Genomic DNA, 12,046 nt, shown 5'->3' on the forward strand with positions numbered 1-12,046 from the left:
CTACATGAGTATTTACTTTGATGTAAATATATCCGTGAATGTGGTGGAGCATACAGGGAACAAAGTTATAACAACTTCTTAGACATAACCAAACACCTTGAGGGAATGAGCCTGGGAGCTCAGGACCACAGCCTTATGGGACACAAGGCCAATTAACATAACATAGTCCACAGGACAATGTTCTACATCCTACACTGGGGAATAGTGACTGGGGTCTTAAAAACTCATCAGCAATCATCTAAGGTGAAATTATTGGTCTCTCCCTGTCCAGAGGAAGGAAGAGGGGTGAAGAACCAAAGATGTATAGAAGCAATTAGTCTAATGGGCTAATAGACGATCAGAACTTAGTTTCTGTGACCCTGAAACCAGAACTAGATGGTGATCAGCTACCACTACCAACTGCTCTGAAAGGGATCACATTAGAAGGTCCTGTATAGAATGAGAGAAAAATATGGAACAAAGCTCAAAAATCTTAAAAAAGACCAGGCTTACTGGTCAGATAGAGACTTACAGAATCCCTGATACTGTGGTCCTCAGTCACCCTTCAGGTTCGGAGATTAAATCTCCACCCATGGCTCAATTTTCAGCCAAACAATAGGCAAGTCTACAAAGATAACAATAAAACTAGGGAAATACATACGCCTTAGAACAATTACCTATTTGAAATCAAAGGGCAGAATTTGCCAAGGACAAAGTTCAGAAGAGTTAGGAAAGAAGGATTGGAAACAGGTACCACAAGAAGGAAGTGAGGTAAGTAATAATACAGTGTGGAATTTCAATCAATGAGATGGAACAAAATGTGCATGAGTTGTTGAATGTAAAACTTTTGGTCTGCTTTATAAACCTTTATCCAATTCACAATAAAAGTTTTAATTTAAAATTAAATTATTGTTTTAATTTAAAAATTAAAACAATAAGAAATATTAAAAAAAAAAAAAATAGGATAAGGCCTGGGCAAGGTGGACCTTCAGAATCAGTTGACATACTCTTAGCAAAGCATTTTAAATATAACAACACATCTTTGTTTTTTGATACCTTTATTACCATGATGGATAGAGATTAAACAAATGACTAGGAAAATAAAGAAGAGGAGACAGGTGATAATTAAAGCAGAAAGAATTAATTTTTAAATATTCAGAAGAAGCTGTTGAGTATAGTTATTGCATTGCTACAACTGCAATGATATGAGGACTTTTAATGTTAAAAAAGAAGAACAAAAAGAAAAGTTGTTGGCACACAAAAGAATTAAGTAAAATATTCCCTGCACTTATTGTTAAATGCATGGTTTGAATGACTCTCAAATAAGCCAAGATCTCCCAACCACCTATTATTGTTGTTTATAAGTGCCATTGAGTAGCTTCTAATTCATAGTGATCCTAAATAGGGTTTCCAAGGAGCACTTGTAGGGAATGGTATTTTTCAAAAGATCAGATAATCATCCATGCCATTCATATTTAATAGAATAATTTTTCTTTTGATTGATGATTCAATGATATGAGAGTTCAGACAGATATCCCTAAATATAGTACAAGTTAATATGTTAAAATTCTCTACCAATAAACTTACAATTTGGGCAATTAATTCAACTAAATTCACATTTATGGATTATTAATGGGCCTATGATATGTTTCTATACTACTCTGCAATACTGTTTCCATACTCTTTACCTTTTCCTATTCATTGTTCTCTGCCAGGAGCAACCCTGTCCACTTGATTGCTTGGTTTCAGTCAAATGTCAAGCAAGACACCATCAATTAAAAACTGTTAAGCAGTAAGAAACCACCAACTTTCAAACAGATATAAAAGGAACAGGTCTGTTTCCTGAAGGGACTTGGGGAATGGCTCAATTTTGAATAGAATAAGATGTTTCCAAAGAATTGTTTATAGAAAATTTTTTCTTCTCTATTTTGCAAAAAAGAAAGGACAAAGACATGATAAAAACATGAGACTTCCCTCTTGTTTTGAATGTTTTAATAACATAATCACCCAAGTCCAAGAACAAAGATAAAAAAGCTTTTATTAAGGTTCTAGGTAATATTCTAAGGAGCCCTGGTAATGTAGTGGATTATGAGCTGGACTGATAGCCAAAAGTATGATGGTTCAAATCCACCAGCACTCCTTGGAAACCCTATACAGGGTCGTTATGAGTTGGAACTGACTCAACAGCACTTAACAACAACAGAAGATGCTCTCCCTGTCTTCCTCCTAATAAGGATCTCTTCATAAAGAGTCTATGTTACCAGGGCTCTTTAGAACATTACCTAGAACCTTAATAAAAGCTTTTTATCTTTGTCCTTGGATTTGGGTGGTTATTTTATTAAAACAAACAAAACATGATGGCTATATGAATCACTCTGAGCAAAGTTATTCAATTGAAAAGAGTTCCCATTGGGCCTTTCATCTTTTCTTTCATCACTAAATATAAACAGTGGCACAGCCTTTTGGAAACAGTTTTAAATTTTAAAATACACATACTCCTTGATCCTGACACAGGTATAAATTTTCTGAACAATTGATTCTAAGAAACAATTTGCCCTTGACAAACAGGACATAGTTTGTCCTTGATGTTGCTAGTTATTTATATGACACTCACAGGTAGACAGGTGATCTTCAGTTGGAAAGAAACACTATCACAGAGGACCAACAAGATCAGACAAGGTTACTTTCTGACTGTAATGAAATGAGACCAAAGCAAAACAAACTAACAAAGAATATACCATTTCCTTAAGACTTACTGAAAATTACCTAACCAAAACACAAATTCTATAATAAGGTCGTTCTAAAATGCTGGCACAGCAGCTAAGACTTAGCTGCTAATCTCAACAGTAGTTCGAACCCCAGCACTCCAGAGGACAAAAATGCAGCAGTCTGCTCCTTACAGGACACGCCTACTCTTTTCTGTAGGGTTGCTGTGAGTGTGAGTCAACTTGAATCGATGGGTTGGTTTTAGTTTTTAACAATTCCTTACTATGGTTCCTCATAGTGTTCACTTTCCCCTTTGAAACAAGCTACAACCACAGATTAATATCTAGTGGTCTTTGGTTGGAAGGCATTAACATTTATTAGAAAGAAAATTATTTACAACAATATTTATAATAGCAAAAGTTAGAAACAACCCAGATATTTATAAATATTAAAACAATCTATTAAGTTATAACACATCCATTTTATAAAACAAGTCATAATGAATAAGGTAGATGCATGGTTGACCCAACAGAATGCAGAAATCATCAGAAAATATCATTAATATCACATACAAATAAAATTTTGCTAAAGATCATTCAAAAATGGCTGCAACTGTACATTGACAGAGAACTTCTAGAGTTTAAACCTGGAATCAGAAAAGAAGGTAAAATGAGGGATATCATAGTTGTGTCATATGGATCTTGGCTGAAATCAGCAAATACCAGAAAGATGTTTACCTGTGCTTTATTGACTAACCAAAGGCTTTCAATCGTGTGGATAATGACAAGCTATGTACAACATTGAGGATAATGAGTATTCCAGAACACTTAATTGTGCTCATAAAGAACCTGCACATTGACCAAGGCAGTTGTCTTGGTCAAGGACAAGGAAACACTGAATGGTTTAAAATTAGGAAAGGAACACTGAATGCTTTAAAATTAGGAAAGGTTTCTATTCTTTTATCACACTTAACCATTCTGTATGCCAAACAAATAATCTGAGAAGCTGGATTATATGAAAAAAAAGTACCATCAGGATTCATAAACAACCTGCCATAAGCAGATAATACAACCTTTCTTTCTGAAAGTAAAGAGGACTTAAAATACTTACTAATGAAGCTCAAAGACCACAGTCTTCAGTATAGGTTGCCCATCAAATGTAAAAAAAATTAAATTCTCACCACTAGACCAATAAATGACATCCATATACATGGAGAAAAGACTGAATTTGTAAAAGACCTCATTTTGCTCAGATCCACTATCAACACTCATGGAAGCAGCAGTCAAAAAATAAATGATGTTAAAGACCTAAATGTGAATCCCAGAATCATGAAGGCCATCAATGAAAAAACAGGGACAAAGGTGAGGACACTGATTAAGGGAATACACACACTACAAAACATTTTTAAAACTACACAAAGAAAAGTGGACAAAATAGATGAGTGAGACATACTAAAAATTAAAAACTTATGTGCATCAAAAACTTGCCAGAAGAATAAGAAGGGAACCCACATAATGGGGAAAAAATCTTTTGCAATGACACATCAGACAAGAGACTTATTTCTAAAATATACAGGAAACTACAGCACCTCTACAAGAAAAAGACAAATAACCCAATTAAAAAGTGGGCACAGGACATGAACAGACACTTCACCAAGGAAGAGATACCGGCAGCCAACAAATATATGAAGAAATGTTCATGATACTAGCCATTAGAGAGATGCAAATCAAAACAACAATGAGATATCATCTCACACCAGCAATAATAGAAAAGATCCAAAAAGTAGAGGACAATAAATGCTGGCAGGGATGTGGAGAGACTAGGACACTCTTGTATTGCTGGTGGAACTGCAAAATGGTACAACTTCTCTAGAAAGCATGATGGCACTTCCTCAAAAGGCTGAAAATAGAAATACATTATGATCCAGCAATTCCTCTAGTTGGTATTTACCCACAAGAAATATGAGCCATAATGCTAGTAGATATATGCACACCAATGTTCATAACAGCACTATATACAATAGCAAAAAGATGGAGGCAACCTAAGTGTCCATTAACTGAAGAATGGATAAACAAACTGCGGTATATTGGAATACCACAATGGAATATTATGCTATCTTGAAGAATAACAAGGAAGCAGCAAGCCACCGCATAACATGGATGAACCTTGAGGACATTATGTTGAATGAAATTAGTCAGTTACAAAAGAAGAAATACTGCATAGGACCACTACTGTAAAAGACTAAGAAAAATAACCCATACTAAAGGGGGCTGGATTCTTTGCTGGTTGCTGGGATGTGGGGAGTGGGGTGAAAGGAGGGAGGGGAAGGTGGAGCACAGGGCAGGGAATAGACACTGGATAGTTTGGGTGCTGGGAGGAGGGCAATATACAAGAAGAGTGAGGGGAATGGAAGAACAAAGTGGATGGGAGAACAAGTAGGCAGGTTTGCATGGACTATGTGGGACAGAGGTAAATAATGATTTATCCACAACCTGGGAACAACAGAGCTCTGGGATATAGGGATTGAGACATGGTTGGAATGGGGAAAAGGGGGGAAATTATGTTAAGATGCTTGGCTGTCTTTTGAATCTTGGTTTTCCTTGCATTATATTACAAAATAGACACTAGAAGGGGAGAGAAAGGAATAGCCAGAAATATCACCATAGAAAGCATGTATGTCGTCTTCTGCCTATAACTGATTGGAATACCTAAAATGGGGCTACAATGTGCCCAGTGAAGGAGGCTTCCTGTGGAGCCTCTGCATTATAAAAGTCTATAGGTAGAATCCTGAGCAGGATCCAGAGTCTTCAGAGGTGGGAAATTTCCTCTTGAAAGGATGGGCAGACAAGCCTGGAGCAGCTAGAAAAACAGAAGATGCTTCTTGAAAGAAAGACCGGCAGGAAAAATACAAAATAATATAGGCAGACCCACTGATTACTACAAGAACAAGCAAGTTGCTCACCCAGGAGACATCAAGGCAAGTGGTGGGGTCCCCTCAGAGTAAACCCCCTTCCAAGACTAAGATTCAATGGGAATACACACTCTGATTGGTGACCACGTTGGAACATGAGAGAAAAACAGCAATGAAGCTACGAGCTAAGCCCTCCAACTTTCAATAGGCTCCTGTGAACCGTGGTGGAGACCTGGTTGGCCAGCAGTGTGGCAAGACCTGGAGACTCTTGGGCCCAAAGTCAGTGACATAGCCACAGAGGACTAGAGTGGAGAGTGAAGCATCCAGCTGATAAGAAGAGGGGGCATCTATACAAAAATGAACTCAACATGGATTAAAGATCTATATGTGAATCCCAAAATTATGAAGATCATCAATGAAAAAATAGGAACAAATGTGAGGGCACTAATTCAGAGCATATATAGACTACCACACATTTTGAAAAGTACACAAACAAAAATAGACAAAATAGATGAGTGGGACATACTAAAACTTAAAAACTTATGTGCATCAAAAGATGTCATCAAAAGAGTAAAAAGGGAACCACAGACTGGGAAAAAAATCTTTTGCAATGACACATCAGATAAGAGACTAATATCTAAAATATATAGGAAACAACAACATATGTACAAAGATAAGACAACCCAATTAAAAAATGGGCACAAGACATGAACAGACACTTCACCAAGGAGGAGATCCAGGCAGCCAACAAACATATGAAGAAATGTTCATGATCACTAACCATTAGAGAGATGCAAATCAAAACAACAATGAGATATCATCTCACACCAGCAATAACAGCAAAGATCCAAGAAGTAAAGGACAATAAATGCTGGCAGGGATGTGGAGAGACTGGAACACTCCTGCATCACTGGTGAGACTGCAAAATGGTCCAACCTCTCTGGAAAGATATATGACTCTTTCTCAGAAGATTGAAAATAGAAATACCGTATGATCCAGCAATTCCTCTATTTGGTATTTACCCACAAGAAATATGAGCCATAACACAAGTAGATATATGCACAGCAATGTTCATAGCAGCACTATTTACAATAGCAAAAAGATGCAGACAGCCAAAGTGCCCATCAACTGAAAAATGGATAAACAAACTGTGGTACATACACACAATGGAATATTATGCTACCTTGAAGAATAACAAGGAAGCAGCAAGCCACTGCATAACATGGATGAACATTGAGGACATAATGTTGAGTGAAATTAGTCAGTCACAAAAGGAGATATACTGCATAAGACCACTACTGTAAAAGACTAAGGAAAAGAACCCATACTAAAGGTGGGGAAGGGGGAATCTTTGCTGGTTGCTGGGATGTGGGGAGTGTGGTGAGGGGAGGGACAGAAATGTAGAACACGGGGCAGGGAATAGACACTGGATAGTTTGAGTGCTGGGGAGGAGGGCAATATACAAGAAGAGTGAGGGGAATGGAAGAAAAAAGAGGATGGGAGAACAAGTAGGCAGGTTTGCATGGGCTATTTGGGACAGAGGTAAATAATGATGTATACACAACCTGGGAACAACAGGGCTCTGGGATACAGAGATTGAGACATGGTTGGAATGGGGAAATTATGTTAAGATGCTTGGCTGTCTTTTGAATCTTGGTTTTCCTTGCATTATATTATAAAATAGACACTGGAAGGGGAGAGAAAGGAATAGCCAGAAATATCACCATAGAAAGCTTGTAAATCCATCTTCTGCCTATAACTGATTGGAATACCTAAAATGGGGCCACAACATGCCCAGTGAAGGAGGCTACCTGCAGAGCCTCCCTCTGCATTACATGAGATTATAGGTGGAATCCTGAACAGCATCCAGAATCTTCAGAGGTGGGAAATTTCCTCTTGAAAGGATGGCCAGACAAGCCTGATTGGCTAGAAGAACAGAAGATACTTCTGGAAAGAAAGACCTACAGGAAAAATACAAAACAATTTGTAATCAGAGGCAGACAGACTGATTACTATGAGAATAAGCAACTTGCTCACCCAGGAGTCATCAAGGCAAATGGTGGGGTCCCCTCAGAGTAAACCCCCTTCCAAGACTAAGACTCAATGGGAATACACACTCTGATTGGTGACCATGTTCATCACCGAAAAGGGCAAGTGAGGGAAAAACAGCTATGAAGCTGCGAGCTAAGCCCTACAACGTTCAATAGACTCTTGTGAACCATGGTGGAGACCTGGTTGGCCAGGAGTGTGGCAAGACCTGGGGACTCTTGGGCCCAAAGTCAGTGACATAGCCACGGAGGACTGGAGTGGAGAATGAAGCTGATAAGAAGAGAGGGCATATGCACAAGAGCACCCACATTTGCAGATAATACCCATTTGACCTAGCTTCAATGACTGGATGATGAGAGCACAACTAGAAGAAGAAAGAAGAGGGGAAAAAAAGAGTAATCTGATACAATTTGATGAACTTGACCTACACTTATGGATCCAGTAGCTCACAAGAGGGAACTGTCTTTACAGCAAGGATCATTCCCACCCCTTCAATACACAGAGTAGATAGGGATGGGGAACTTGGAAATTGGCTATCCAAAATGGGGGTGCTACAAAGGCAAAAAGTGACTGGCTTACAAGCTTTCAAGAGGGAAGCTAGATCCAGAGGGCACAGAGGAAGGTAGAATCTCCACTGAGTAGTATACAATCTGTCTAGGCAGGACTGATGATAGGAAATGCGGATAGGTCTCTTGTGATACAATAGTGAGTAATTGTTATCAGGACTGATTGTGAGGGTTGTAAATGTAAAGGTAGACATTTTGTGGCAAGGAGGGGAGTGATTAATTTTGCAGTCTAGGAGCAGAGGTCTCTGGAACCATGAAGGGAGAAGAGCAGAAAGCAGGACCCTACCCAGAGAAGCAGTGATTGCTGAGATGGAGGCAGAGATGATGATGTGGAGAGATGGAGCAGCTGGGGACTTTAGACACAGAGAGGGAGAGGGGCTGTGTGCTGACTACCGGGCAGGGAAGTGTGGGGAGACAGGTTTGTAGGGTATACCCTTTGGTTGGTTGATATGCATGGGGGGGAGGGCGGATTGTAACCATGGCAATGAAACAATATACAATAGGATTAATGTAAAACTAATGTTCTTCCACATAAAGTATCACATAATTCACAATAAAACATTTTAAAAAAATCAACGACATATTGCAATCGGCAAATCTGCTGCACAAGATCTCTTTAAAGTGTTGAAGAGCAAAGATGCCAGTTTGAGGTAAGGTGCACCTTACCCAAGCCATGGTATTTTCAATAAACCTCATATGCATATGACAGTTGGACAATGGATGCAGAAAACTATAGAAGAATTGATGTATTTGAGTTATAGTGTTGGAGAATATTGAAACTATGATGGACTGACAAAAGAACAAACCAATCTGTTTTATAAGAAGTACAGCCAGAATGCTCCTTGAAATCCTGGATGGCCAGACTTTGTCTCTCATACTTCAGGCATACCATCAGGAGGGACCAGTCCCTCGAAAAGGATATTATGTTTGGTAAAGTGGAGGGTCAGAGAAAAAGACGAAACCTCCCACCCACACCCACCCACACCCCAGTGAGATGGATTTACACAGTGGCAGGAGCAATGGGCTCAAACATAGCAATGTTTGAGAGATTGGCACAGGACTGGGCAGTATTTCATTCTGTTGTACGTAGGGTAGGTATTAGTTGATATTGACTTAATGGCATCTAACAACAACAACATGGGTATTGGAATGAGGCAAATACTTCTCTAAGATATTTTGTTATAATGGAGGAGAAGGCAAGTAAGTTAAATAGTATTAGCAAAGAAAATGATTATATTCTATGTTCAAATAAAAGAAAATCAACATGTATCTGTATGTATGTTTGTATAGAAAAGGTTCTGGAAGCATGTATATCAAATAGCTATATCTTAATAATGACATAGTTGTTGTTTGCTATTAAGTTCCATCCATTCAATTCCAACTCATAGCAAGCAAGGAGCAGCTAGTAAGTTTTAACTGCCAAACTTGTAGTTCTAACTGACCTTGCAGTCCAGTGCTTTATCCCACAGTACCACACCAGGACTCCATAAGTAAGAATTTTAAGCTCTTTTTTCTTCCAGAAAGTAATTATTTGCATATCACAGGTTATTAATGACTCTTCCTCCAATCCTAATGCCACATTCTTCTTCATATAATCCAGCTTTTCAGATTATTTGCTCAGCATATATAATGAATAAGTATGGTGAAAGACTACAATCCTGCCACCACCTTTCTGGATTATAAAACATTCAGTATCACTTGCAGACTCTTGGTATATTTATAGGTTCCTCATGAGCACAATTAAATGGCTAGAATACCCACTCTCCATGATATTATCCATAATTTGTCATGATCCACACAGTTAAAAGTCAAACCCATCTTCCAGGTATTCTGCTTTCAGACTGTGATGGCACAGAGAGAATGGTTGAAGTCAGAATAGGGTAAAGAAGGTTGTAGGTTGGATGGAGGTTTAACCTCCACTTCATAAGAGTCAGCCTTGGGCTGATTTTGAGTTTGATTTTCTTTCTTCTTTGTGAAGCTAGGGGAAGTCAGACATGGTCTCCACATGGGTCTTGCATTAGGCATTAGTGAGCTAAAATGGACTAGGCATTAGTGAGCTAAAATGGACTGTTGTTGTTGTCAAGTGCTGTCGAGTTGATTCCAACACATAGCGACCCTGTATAGGGTTTCCAAGGAGCAGCTGGTGAGCTTGAACCACCGACCTTGAAGTTCAAACGGCTTTGCAGTCTGGTGCATTAACACACAGCACCACACCAGGACTAGCATTGGCCATTTTGAATCTGACAATCATGAAGTTTACTATGTCAGGATGAAACACTGAAGAAAATTGGCATTACATGCATTATCAAAAAGAACATTTCAAAATCTCTCTTGAAGTATAATGTTGTCAGTGACAGGATAATATCTATATGCCTACAAGGAAGACTGGTTAACAGCAAAACAGTTCAAATGTACTCAATAACCACTATATCCAGTGATTATAAAATTGAAGAATTCTACCAATATCTTCATTGTGAAATTGATCAAGCATCCAATCAAGATATGTTGATAATTACTGATGATTGGAATGCAAAGGTAAACAACAATGAGAAAGGATCAGTTGTTGGAAAATACAGCATTGGTGGGAGAAATGATCCTGGAGATCGCATGACAGAATTCTTCAAGATCAGTGACATTATCTATTGCAAATACCTTTTTTAAACAACTTAAAAGATGAATATACACATGGACCTCACTAGATGGACTATAAAGATTATGACTACATATTTGGGAAGAAACAGTGGGAAAGCTCCATATAATCAGCCAAAGCAAAACCAGAAGCAGAGTGTGGAACAAACCATCATTTGCTCATATGCACATTCAGGTTTAAGATGAAGAAAATTAGTACAATCAAGACCCAAAATATGATCTTGAACATATCCCACCTGAATTGGGAGATTAACACAAGAACGGCTTTAACGCATCAGACAATAAAGATCAAAGACCAGAAGAGTTGTGAGATAACACCAAAACATCATACAGGAAGAAAGCAAATGTTTATTAAGAAGACAAGAAAGGAGGAAAAGTCCAAAATGGATGTCAGAAGAGACTCTGAAACTTGTTCTCCAGCATAGAGATGCTAAAGCAAATGAAAGAAATGAGGAAATAAAACAGCTGAACAAAAAATTTCAAAGAGCAGCTTGAGAAGATAAAATCAAATATTATATTGAAATGTACAAAGATTTGGAGTTAGACATTAAAAGGGAAAAACATGCTCAGCATTTCTTAAGCTAGAAGAACTGAAGAAAAAATTCAAGCCTCAACTTGAAATACTGAAGGATTCTGTTGCAAAAATATAGAATTATGTAGAAAGCCTCAAAAGAGGATGGAAGGAATACACAGAGCTACTGTACCAAAAATAAATGGTAGATGTTCAACCATTTCAAGAGATAGTAGATGATGAAGAGCCACTGGTACTGAATGAAGAAATCCAAGGTGCACAGAAGGCATTGGCAAAGGACAAGCCTCCAGAAACTGATGGACTACAAATTGAAATCTTTCAACAAACTAATGCAGCACTGGAAAGACTCACTCATCTATGTCAAGAAATCTGGAATTGAGCTACTTAGTCAATTAACTGAAGGAGCTTGAGAAATGCTGAGCGTGTTCTTCCTTTTTGGTTTTCTGATTCCAGATCTTTGCACATTTTGTTGAAATATTTGGCTTTATCTTCTCAAGTTAATTTTTGAAATTTTCTGTTCAGCTGTGGTACCTCCTCATTTCTTCCATTTACTTTAGCAGGTCTATGCTGGAGAGCAAGTTTCAGTGTCTTTTCTGACATCTATTTTGACCCTTTTCTTCTTTCTTGTCTTCTTAATGAGTTTTTGGTTTCTTC

The sequence above is a fragment of the Chrysochloris asiatica genome, unplaced genomic scaffold (assembly GCF_000296735.1).
Source record: "Chrysochloris asiatica unplaced genomic scaffold, ChrAsi1.0 scaffold00227, whole genome shotgun sequence".
In the NCBI taxonomy this organism is placed as follows: domain Eukaryota; kingdom Metazoa; phylum Chordata; class Mammalia; order Afrosoricida; family Chrysochloridae; genus Chrysochloris; species Chrysochloris asiatica.